The 12,858-nt window shown below is 43.0% G+C and overlaps 1 long non-coding RNA gene across 1 annotated transcript in view; it reads left to right on the top strand.

Moving 5' to 3' along the window:
* LOC140116646 (uncharacterized) overlaps positions 1-12,858 on the top strand; it is a 37,198-nt gene that overhangs the window by 3,004 nt on the left and 21,336 nt on the right. The window contains exon 2 of the long non-coding RNA XR_011852882.1: positions 558-673. This is a non-coding gene — a long non-coding RNA (uncharacterized lncRNA). The remainder of the gene's footprint in view (positions 1-557; positions 674-12,858) is intronic.

Consider the following 12,858-nt stretch of genomic DNA (forward strand, 5'->3'; position numbering starts at 1 on the left):
TTCATGCAGATCTGTTACAATGTACCAATGAAACTTGTAACAAATCATGTTCAAAATGCCATATACTGCTGTACTGTAGTATAGCAGTATATGATAAGATCAGCAAGACCAACTAGGGTTAAAGTAGTAAAAAATCATTTTTTATTAAACAAATAAGTCCTAATCGGCCCCCTTTCCCAAGAATGGATATAATGTTAAAGCAAAAAATAGAAATTTAAATAAAAAGTGATGAAGAGGTTGTACAGTCCCACAAATGGTATCAATGTATATGTCATCACCTCCTGCAAAAAATTACACCTGATGCAGTTCTGTATGCCACAGAATGGAAATGTTATTAGTCTCAGAATATGTCAAATTGAAGAAATCTTTTTTTTGTACACAAGGTTTTCTAAAGTTTATTAAAACCTAACGAAACATATATAATTTGGAATCCCCATAATTTCACCAACCCAAAGCAAAAAGGGGAGGTATCTTGAGGTAAAAGCCCTCAAGAAAATGGTGCAAAAGCATTTTTTTGTCCTAGTTCACTCATTTGGAATGTTTTTCCCGCTTCCCAGTACACGGCATGGAAAATTCAGAGATCCAGAGATGAGTAATGTAATGCTGTCAGCTCCTTGCTTCACTACAGACCCTACAACACTGCACAATGGGGCTGAAAACTCTGCAGAGGAAGGTAAAGTCAATACATCCAGGAGGTGCCTTAAAGTGGGTCGAATTTCTGCATTCTGTCATGCTGCGGATATGGGTACCAGAGGTGGAACCCAACCTATCATGTATTAATGACATATCCTGTGCATATGTTATAAATACTAGAGAATACCCTTTTAAGTTTTGGGGCCACAATGACTGGATATAAGAGACGGGGAGTTCTTTCTATAGCTGCATATGATAAGAATTGTTATTTTATGCAGCAAAAGCACGTGTGGGGTATTCTGTAAGAATGGATGCTACATTTGAAACATGCAACTTTGGGCCCGTGCCCCGGATCTTTTATGACCCTAGCAACGCCCCTGCCCTAAAGAGGCTAATGTACTATAAACCCCCACAAGCACCATTTTATGAACTTAACACCTCAAACTATTCAAATCATTTTGAGAAGCATGTTAACCCTTTATTTCTTTCTTAGATATCAAATTTTTACATTTCACTTTTTGTACAGATGTCTAGAACGGATGCTTTTGGGTTTTTGGCAGGCCGATTCATTACAACATTTTGTGGTGCCAGAGCCTATTTGCAGAGCCCCTAAATTACATCATTTATATGCCCAAAAGATGACATCATCTCTCGTGAGGTACCAATACAATAGAAACCCCCGAAAAGAGACACCATTTTGGAAACTTCACCCCTCAAAGAATTTATCTGGGTTTACGGTGAGCGCTTTAACCTCCAACATGCTGTCCAAAATCTAATTGCCTTTTTCTCAAATATGCCATTTTAGTGCCAAATATATTTTGCCCAACTCATATCACTTTAGACAAACACCGCAAAATCATGCGGGTTATTCCGGGTATGGCATTACCCATATGTTACAATAATCTACATTCTGGGAACACAATAGGACTGAGTAGGGAACAAGCAAAATTTAGCTTTTGGAGCTCCGTTTTCACTAGATAGGTGTTGGGGTGCCTCTGAGGTACCATTACAATAGAAAGGCCCTGAGAAGTGACCCCATTTTGTAAAGGGCACCCTTCAAAGAATTTAATTAGGTTTGAATGAGCATTTTAACCCCTGAGATACTGTCCCAAATGTAATACAAAGTGAATGGGGCAGCATAAAAATTTCAATGTTTTCTCAAATGTGCCATTTTAGTGACAAATGTATTCAACCCGACTCATGCCACTTGCAACAAAAACAAACACCCCAAAACTGTGGGTTATTCCGGTTATGGCAATACCCCATCTGTGGCAATAATCTGTGGCAAAAGAGCTCAGTACACTGCAGGTCTCAAAATGGAGCACAGTCATTTTACATGTTTTTTTTTTGGCATCAAGAAGCATTTGTAAATGCCCCTAGGGACCTCTGAAAACTACTTTTTGGAAACTACAGCCTCCATGCATTAATCTAGGGATGTAGTGAGTATTGTAACAAACCAAAGATAATGCTAAATGGATAGTGCATAGTAAAAAAGCTCATGCCACTGGAGACAAACTTCCACTAGGCTGACATTGAGTTGTACAGCAATTCCCCAAATGTGGCAATAATCTACATGCTGGGCACACGATAGGGCTTAGAAGGGCAAGCGTGGCGTGATGTACTGTATATGCTGTACATAGTACATCAAGGTATAATCAAAATGTCCAGGGAGGTGTGATCTATCTAAAAACACTCCCTTATACATAGTCCAGGTTTTGGGGGCATGTTTCAAAATGGTTATTGGTATCCTTTCTGAAAACCTCTTTTGGAGCACACCATGCACCTTTTTTTGTCCTTTCCTTCTAGGCAGTTTGGGGAACTTCTCCTGGAAAGTGCTGCCCTTTTACAATAAGTGTACTGACGCTCCTCCCTTCCTGGTCTCCAAAAAGCAAATGCTTAATTAACACTTCTTTAAACTCCAGGAAAGTGCCCCTCTGGCCTGCACATTGATGTAACATGTATGCATTATACAGTGCCATCTGCATGATGTGCACGGTCAGCTTCTTATACCACACCCTGTGCCACACAAGTCAACCCCTCCCATGTGCTTATTATGGTCCAATATACAGTCAGACATGGGGGTTTCTGTAATGGTACCTCGTACTGGGACAGGGATGCTGTTGTGCCCATGTATCAGGGGCGGACTGGGAATTTAAAATGGCCCTGGAAAAAACTATAAAAGTGGCCCCATTTGATGGGCGGAGTCAAAACAAGTGGGTGTGGTTAGATAATGTGGGTGGGGTTATAACAGACAAATTGTTGGTAGATGGCCTTAATGCAAAACAAGAACATCTTTTGCTAGTAAGTGAATCTAATGGGCAAAGAATGTGACCTGTCAATCAGTAAATGATGCAAACACATGACCCGATAAGCCTTAGATACCTTTTCCCTGTGCCATACATGTACAATTCAGAGAAAGAATATATTGATACTGCCTCCTATGTACAGGAATAATGCTACAATAACACATTCAATCCTGCCTTCTATATACAAAATAAAACTACTACAATACCTTCTCCCATATAAAAGCCAACTACTATAATACTGCCCCCTATGTACAAGAATATAACTACTATAATACTGCCCCCTAAATACAGGACTATAACTACTATAATACTGCCCCCTATGTACAAGGATATAACTACTATAATACTGCCTCCTATGTACAAGAATATAACTACTATAATACTGCCCCCTATGTACAGGATTATAACTACTATAATACTGCCCCCTATGTACAAGAATATAACTACTATAATACTGCCTCTATGTACAAGAATATAACTACTATAATACTGCCCCCTATGTACAAGAATATAACTACTATAATACTGCCCCCTATTTACAGGAATATAACTACTATAATACTGCCCCTATGTACAAGAATATAACTACTATAATACTGCCTCCTATGTACAAGAATATAACTACTATAATACTGCCTCCTATGTACAAGAATATAACTACTATAATACTGCCCCTATGTATAAGAATATAACTACTATAATACTGCCCCTATGTACAGAATATAACTACTATAATACTGCCCCCTATGTACAAGAATATAACTACTATAATACTGCCCATATGTACAAGAATATAACTACTATAATACTGTCCCCTATGTACAGGAATATAACTACTATAATACTGCCCCTATGTACAAGAATATAACTACTATAATACTGCCCCCTATGTACAAGAATATAACTACTATAATACTGCCCCCTATGTACAATAATATAACTACTATAATACTGTCCCTATGTACAGGAATATAACTACTATAATACTGTCCCTATGTACAGAATATAACTACTATAATACTGACCCATATGTACAAGAATATAACTACTATAATACTGTCCCTATGTACAGGAATATAACTACTATAATACTGTCCCTATGTACAGGAATATAACTACTATAATACTGCCCCTATGTACAGAATATAACTACAATAATACTGCCCCATATGTACAAGAATATAACTACTATAATACTGCCCCTATGTACAAGAATATAACTACTATAATACTGCCCCCAGTGTACAAGAATATAACTACTATAATACTGCCCCCTATGTACAGGAATGTAACTACTATAATACTGCCCCTATGTACAAGAATATAACTACTATAATACTGCCCCCTATGTACAAGAATATAACTACTATAAGACTACCCCTATGTACAAGAATATAACTACTATAATACTACATATATACACAGAAGCGAACATGCAAAAAATCAGTATTTATCATATACAGCTGCAGAAAACACATGAGATCCTCACCTATTGCATCCAGTGACATCAGGTGTCGTGTCCCCGGATTGTGCTCGTTCCTCTTCTCCATTAGTTCCACCATCACCTTGTCTCTTCCTTCAGGTACACAGCATTCCTGCAGAGTTTACCACACAGACGTCTTATGTTCTGAACTTTCCCATTGTCCCTTAACTGTCCCTTCTTCTGCTACCACCAATACTTTGCCCCAAATACTGTTATAGAGCCCCCTGAAATATTAGTACCACACAAATAGTGCCCCATAATGTAACACACTGTAATGGGTAGGATAATTTATTTCTTCTTACTCTCCTTTAACCCCCTTAAACCCCCCACCCCCACCCTAGTATTGCTAGAGCTCCTACTATACCACCCCAGACATATAATTAATGCCCCTAGCCAGCCCCAGATAGATAGAATAATGCCCCCCCGCCAGACATATAATTAATGCCCCTAGCCAGCCCCAGATAGATAGAATGATGCCCCCTGCCAGCCCCAGATGGGTAGAATGATGCCTCCTGCCAGCCCCAGATAGATAGAACGTTGCCCCCTGCCAGCCCCAGATAGATAGAACGATGCCCCTAGCCAGCCCCAGATAGATAGAACGATGCCCCTAGCCAGCCCCAGATAGATAGAACGATGCCCCTAGCCAGCCCCAGATAGATAGAACGATGCCCCCTGCCAGCCCCAGATAGATAGAACGATGCCCCCTGCCAGCCCCAGATAGATAGAACGATGCCCCTAGCCAGCCCCAGATAGATAGAACAATGCCCCCTGCCAGCCCCAGATAGATAGAACGATGCCCCCTGCCAGCCCCAGATAGATAGAACGATGCCCCCTGCCAGCCCCAGATAGATAGAACGATGCCCCTAGCCAGCCCCAGATAGATAGAACGATGCCCCTAGCCAGCCCCAGATAGATAGAATGATGCCGCCTGCCAGCCCCATATAGTTAGAACGATGCCCCCTGCCAGCCCCAGATAGATAGAACGATGCCCCCTGCCAGCCCCAGATAGATAGAATGATGCCCCCTGCCAGCCCCAGATAGATAGAATAATGCCCTGCATTCTATAATAAAAAAAAACATAATACTCACCTCTTGGCGCAGGTTTCTTCCTTTCCCCGGTCTTCAGCAGCTTGGTGTAAGAGGCGCGGGATAGTGACATCACTGCTCCGCGCCTCTTACACCAAGCCGCGTAGCTGCAGGAAGGGCCGGAGAGCTGACAGCTGGTAAGTCAGCCTCCTCAACGCTACACAGGTCGCGCAATGATGTCAATTGCGCGACCTGTGTAGCTGCGTGTACGCACAGACACAGAAGCAGCGGTGCTGCGCTGTGTCTGTGCACTAATCAATAGTACCTGCATCGTACGATGCAGGTACTATAGATTATGTTAAAAGATGTAGTGAGTGCGGACCGGCCCGGACAAGCTCCGGACCGGCCCCAGACCGGCCCAGGACGAACCGGCCCACCGGGAAAACTCCCGGTGGGTACGATGGCCAGTCCGCCCCTGCCATGTATTGTTGTTAATACAAGGATGTCTCTCTTGTCCTTGTACTCAACACACAAGTTCTTGTACAAGTACTCAAGTTTTTGCCCAAGCAGTGACATAAGGAGACCTCTCTGTTCTCTTCTAACAGTGCTAAATGCTGCAGTATTTCTGCAGCTGAGGCTCTTGAATAATGTACCACTGGTATAAAAATTGTCTAGGTAGAGGTGGCAGCCCTGGTCCAGAAGTAGGTGCACCAAAACACCTACATAGCAATATCCAGGAATGGGGGGGGGGCAATCTGGGGGTTCTATTCTTGAGTCCTTCCCTTCATATATCATGAACTTGTATGTATACTCTGATGTACTATTGCACAGCTTATACATCTTCACACCATATCTCTTATTGGGCAGGTACTGGCAGAATTGAAATCTCCCTCTATATTGTACAAGGGACTCTTCTAAGGACACATGTTTTGAAGGGGCATATGCCTTCACAAACTTGGCAATAAAATGTCCGGCCTTAAATAAATGATCTCTGGGTGGGAACTGTGTGTTGTCGGCCTAATGCAACTCATGGATAGCTTCCAAGCACATCCTACTCATGGCCATGCGGAACATTGGGGTGTGGTACAGAATATCTGTGCTCCAGTAGTCCCTGATTGATGCCTTCTTTACTAGCCCCACTGTCAGGCTCCAGGGGTAGTGGACCCACTGGACCACCGCGGACAATGACGTAAGTTTTCACCAGAGCCCGCTGTAAAGCGGGTCAGAGTTGTTGCGGCGTGGTACCACCAGGTCGTTCCACAGGAGGCAGCCATGGCGAGGTACAAAAAACAGAAGGTAGGTTTGTGGTCAGGGACAGGCAGGAGGTCAGGGCAGGCAGCACTGGATCAATGACCAGGACCCATTCATTTATCATTTTGGTCCCCAAACCGGGAAAAGATCTAGTAGTAGTAGAGGCTCCCACAAGTAATCCATAAGGATCAAGTTGGGTTTATACCAGGCCGCCGAGGTGGGGACAATACGAGGAGAACAATAGATCTTATACACTCACCGGCCACTTTATTAGGTACACCTGTCCAACTGCTCGTTAACACTTAATTTCTAATCAGCCAATCACATGGCGGCAACTCAGTGCATTTAGGCATGTAGACATGGTCAAGACAATCTCCTGCAGTTCAAACCGAGCATCAGTATGGGGAAGAAAGGTGATTTGAGTGCCTTTGAACGTGGCATGGTTGTTGGTGCCAGAAGGGCTGGTCTGAGTATTTCAGAAACTGCTGATCTACTGGGATTTTCATGCACAACCATCTCTAGGGTTTACAGAGAATGGTCCGAAAAAGAAAAAACATCCAGTGAGCGGCAGTTCTGTGGGCGGAAATGCCTTGTTGATGCCAGAGGTCAGAGGAGAATGGGCAGACTGGTTTGAGCTGATAGAAAGGCAACAGTGACTCAAATCGCCACCCGTTACAACCAAGGTAGGCAGAAGAGCATCTCTGAACGCACAGTACATCGAACTTTGAGGCAGATGGGCTACAGCAGCAGAAGACCACACCGGGTGCCACTCCTTTCAGCTAAGAACAGGAAACTGAGGCTACAATTTGCACAAGCTCATCGAAATTGGACAGTAGGAGATTGGAAAAATGTTGCCTGGTCTGATGAGTCTCGATTATTGCTGCGACATTCGGATGGTAGGGTCAGAATTTGGCGTCAACAACATGAAAGCATGGATCCATCCTGCCTTGTATCAACGGTTCAGGCTGGTGGTGGTGGTGTCATGGTGTGGGGAATATTTTCTTGGCACTCTTTGGGCCCCTTGGTACGAATTGAGCGTCGTTGCAACGCCACAGCCTACCTGAGTATTGTTGCTGACCATGTCCATCCCTTTATGACCACAATGTACCCAACATCTGATGGCTACTTTCAGCAGGATAATGCGCCATGTCATAAAGTTGGAATCATCTCAGACTGGCTTCTTGAACATGACAATGAGTTCACTGTACTCAAATGGCCTCCACAGACACCAGATCTTAATCCAATAGAGCATCTTTGGGATGTGGTGAAACTGGAGATTCACATCATGGATGTGCAGCCGACAAATCTGCGGCAACTGTGTGATGCCATCATGTCGATATGGACCAAAATCTCTGAGGAATGCTTCCAGCACCTTGTTGAATCTATGCCACGAAGAATTGAGGCAGTTCTGAAGGCAAAAGGGGGTACAACCCGTTACTAGCATGGTGTACCTAATAAAGTGGCTGGTGAGTGTAGATGCAGTGACTAAAATGGATGAACAGGCCTTATTACTTAGCCTTAATGCAGAAAAGGCCTTTGATAGGCTGAATTGGACCTTTATGATCCCGGTCCTAAAACATGTAGGAATATGAGGGTCTTTTCTGCAAGCCATACGGGGGCTGTAAATGCACCCAACGGCAAAATTATCACATGCCTTGTCCTTGCCCATGCAAATCAAAAATGGTACACGGCAGGGGTGCCCCTTGTCCCCTCTCCTATTTGTACTGCATAGAGCCGTTAGCTCCCAGAATTTGACAGGACACGGACATACAGGCTATCCATATTAAAAATAGAGAATTCAAACTATCATTGTTTGCAGATGACATACTCCTGACATTGACCAATTCCCTGATAGCCCTGCCTAACTTATTAGCCCGACTGCGACAATTTGGTGTTTTGTCAGGGTACAGCGTGAATTCATTCAAAACTGAAGCTTTATTGTCAGCACCTGTCCAGCAAACCGCGCAACCACAACCAGGCTTGGCGCTAGCTGTCAGACTAGGTAAGTGGTGGTGAACTCACCCTGTGACGTCCCTGCAGGCAAGGCCCAGCTTAAAGCAGATAAACCGCCCTGATAAAGGCAAACCCACAATCAGGAACCTAACTGACGGTCCCTGAGCCACCCTACAAGATGACAGGGAAAACTTAATTCGTCTGGCAGCTGCTGGATGGTGGAGCGGACAGGTATACAGGAATAGACCAGTGTTCACAGAATACTAACACAGGTCTGAGACAGGGACAAACAACAGATATATACAGGACTTCAGGAGGGAAATACACAGGTCAAGATCAAGCGGATAATATACAGGTCAGGTCAAGATACAGACAGACAAGCGGAGACAAACAAATCAGGTCAAAACCAAAATGGCAGCAAAGGTACAGAACCGGATACAAAACAGAAAATACAAACAAAATAGCAAGAGCACTAGATACACAGGTAAGACTTGAAGAATAACCAGCAAGGTCGGAAGGGAATAGGCAGGTATATAAGGCCGTTCCCGGACACTCCTCCAGCAGCACACTGGGGAACAGTCTATCAGGCTAGTAACCCTTGCTGGGCAGGGCTGAAATACAAGGAGCAGGGTGTGGCTCAGTTAATCCAAACACAAGCATTAAGCCACAGTTCACACACAAATAAACGCCATCTATTCCGCAAACTGCGGATAGTGCGAAGTTTAGGCACGGACGTTACATTTACCCATTAACATCCCGGAGGAAACGGTAGCACTGTTGAAGTTTAGCTATAAATACTTCTGGAAAACGGACACACTAAAATATTTAGGAATAAATCTCACCCCCTCTTATAAAACACTGTATGAACACAATTTCCCAAAGCTGATTCATGAGATCCGAACTCTAATAACTAGGTGGAACGGTCTATCCCTATCCCTCTTTGGAAGAATAGCATTGGTTAAAATGACAGTACTGCCCAAATTGATGTAGCTATTACAAATACTTCCTATCTCTTTCCCCATGAAGGTACTCAAAACACTTCAAGCCTCCCTTCTCCACTTTGTGTGGGCACAGAAGCAACATTGAGTAGCTAAATCTATTATTGTATCGCATAAATTGAAAGGAGGACTATCCATGCCTGACATAGTTAAATACTACTGGGCAACACATCTACGGCGCATTCCGTCGCAACTTGGCTTATTCGAAGTGGATGGAAATTGAAAAACTGTGGCTTGCTCCATATCACTCTAATTCGTATTTGTGGTTCCATAGACACCCCCCCCCATCCCCTGTACAATACAAACTGTTGCTTCACTGGTATCACACCCCTGCCTTCCTGCATGTTTTATTCCACAATGTGTCAGATAGATGTTGGAGATGTGGACTGGAGAGGGGATCCCTGCAGCACATTTGTTGGACATGCACACTTATACAACCGTTCTGGGAGGATGTGAGGAACCTAATAAAGGAAACTCTCATGCTAGATGTTCCCTTGAACCCGCGGTTTCATTTGCTGAATGTCACTGATCTCCCCATGGCTAAGGCCACTAAGAAGCTTAGTCTACACATCCTTACAGCAGCCCATTGTTTAAAAGCACAACACTGCAAAAGACAGACCCCTCCAATTTATACTCATCTACTAGCTAGGGTGAGAGAAGTTCGAAGCACGGAGACAATGACAGCTTCCTGGAACAATCAAGTGGACCTCTTTACTAAAGTGTGGAACCTATGGGATACATACTGGGCAATGTGCTCTTAGAATAGTTATGGAGATATTTAATGGATTTCTGTCAGATTTCAGACAACTGGGGTCATTTCCCTCCCTTCCAGTGGCGTAACTAGGAGACTGCAGGCTACTGCATGGGGCCCCCCTTCCCTCTTAAAAATATACATATTAGTATACTCACACATGCGAGTTACAATCACATATAAATACACTCATGTGCATATACACATACTGTACATATAGTGCCATATGCAACATACTCACATACAGTGTATACAGACACCATATTTACATCACAGTATATGTTATATACATATTATGCTGGACATGTGCAGTACAATATAAATATATTGGTGCACATGCTCCATTATTGTGTCAGGTCGGATGACGGGGTCTCCTGACTCTGTGGGCCCCATAGCGACTGCTATGGCTGTTACTGCTGTAGTTACGCCCCTGCTCCCTTCCCTTCATTTCTTCTCTGATGTGGGTAATACGTCCAAGGTAGATGTTGGTATAATCTATCATGGCCAGAAGGGGTCGAATTTACCAATGTATAACTTAAAGTGTAACCGTCATTTCAGAAAACTGTTGCAGGGCAGGTAATTTTAAGCACTTTTGCAATTGGATTAGTTACCCGAATTTTGCTCCTTTATCTTGTATTCCGCAGACTTCGCCTAGATGTCAGTAATCTCACATGTCTGTTACTATGGACATTCTGGGGCAGATTTATCAAGCAGTCTGAAAGTCAGAATATTTCCAGTTGCCCATGGCAACCAATCACAGCTCAGCTTTCATTTCATCAGTGCTCATGAATATTTTAAAGGGGAGCTGTGATTGGTTGCCATGGGCAATTGGAAATATTCGGACTTTCAGACAGCTTGATAAATCTGCCCCTCTGTCTTCAGAAAGAAGCTGAGACTATGGAGCAGGAGACACAACCCCATCCCTCTCCCTCCAATCACCCGATTACCTCATGGCTCACTGCCCCAGCACTCAGTCATGTGCAGGGAGAAGCCCTCACTAATGTAATAACCAAACACCTAAACTTATCTATCCTCAGCTTTCCCTACAAGTGTATAGGCAAATAATTCACACAGACAGAAACTGCAGCCCCCCCATCACCTCACACAAGGAAGTGGCAGGAGACAATCTCCAAGCTCTGCCCTCATGTGCTGTGCCCTCATTTGCTGTGTTCTCATGTGCTGGAGTGTTAGATAGACAGATATATAGACAGATAGATACCAAGAGTAAAATACGGCAGCACTCCATATAGTGAAAAACAGACGTGGTCTTTTATTCCACCTCGTGCGACGTTTCGGCTGTATCCCAGCCTTTGTCAAGCAATGTGTGTCATGATACATAGAGATATTTATAGTCACAATGTGATGACATCATAATCATAGTAAACAAACATAAGTGATCAATATATACATATAATACAGTGTGTAATCTGTTGTGATCATATACATATACAAGGCATATAATCTCCGCATTGGTGCAGCAATATTTTACATAACCGATCATACAATCGTTGATAAACAAATTGCATATAATAATAAAAGTGGTATAGTGCTTCACCTGTATGGGTACCTCCTCCTGGTGTAATCAAACAACCGGACGCCATTAGCGTCTCCATAGCGCTACTGCGCATGTCTTTGAAAAGTCACGGAGAGCAGATACTGTAGTGCGCATGTCATGCATGCGCAAAAGCGTATTCGGCATCAAAAGACGCCATCTTGGATAAGGTTATGTGCCTGCACAATGAATAGTTATCACAAAATGTATATTAAGCCTAACTGGCTAAAAATAGTGTCATCGCTGCTTGTTATCTGTAAAGATATAGCTGTGACAGACTGAAAAAAGGTAGCGATACTATTATATTATGTAACCCAGCATGCTAAACTATATACACTGATGTGTATAGTTTATAGTTATATGAAGTGTATTCAATAAGAGAACGGTACCATAAGTCAAGTACCAGGCTAGTAACTTGCTAACCACAAAGAGTGGGCTAAATAGAGATATGAGAAATTGCTCAACGGCTATAAAGGATATCACCAAAGAATGAGGGTCACAAAACCCAGGTACTACCCAATCATAGGCAGATCCTAAGTTTGTAAGGAGTAAGCGCAGGGCCGCAGTGGAAATGTATCCATCTCCAACTCCGGACGTTGCGAGTAACTCTCCCACTAGTGGATTCAAGAATAAAAAAGCCCTAGCGGTCAACAAGTACCAATTATGCAGAAACAAAGCTGTATTACTACTGTAAGTGGGTATTGTCACTGAAAATAAGTAACCTGTGCGGCATGAAAAATATATCCAAGAAAAAAGTTCTTAAGTCTGCTTCTCCAATGTACTTAACACAAAAGTTATATTTAAAAAGTATTATTTATTAAACTGAGCGTCATAAAAAAATAACAAAGAAACAAAAGAAATGTATTCTAGAATTCCAGGAGGGGTCCACAGGAGATGTCCAGTAC

The sequence above is a fragment of the Engystomops pustulosus genome, chromosome 2 (assembly GCF_040894005.1).
Source record: "Engystomops pustulosus chromosome 2, aEngPut4.maternal, whole genome shotgun sequence".
NCBI lineage: Eukaryota > Metazoa > Chordata > Amphibia > Anura > Leptodactylidae > Engystomops > Engystomops pustulosus.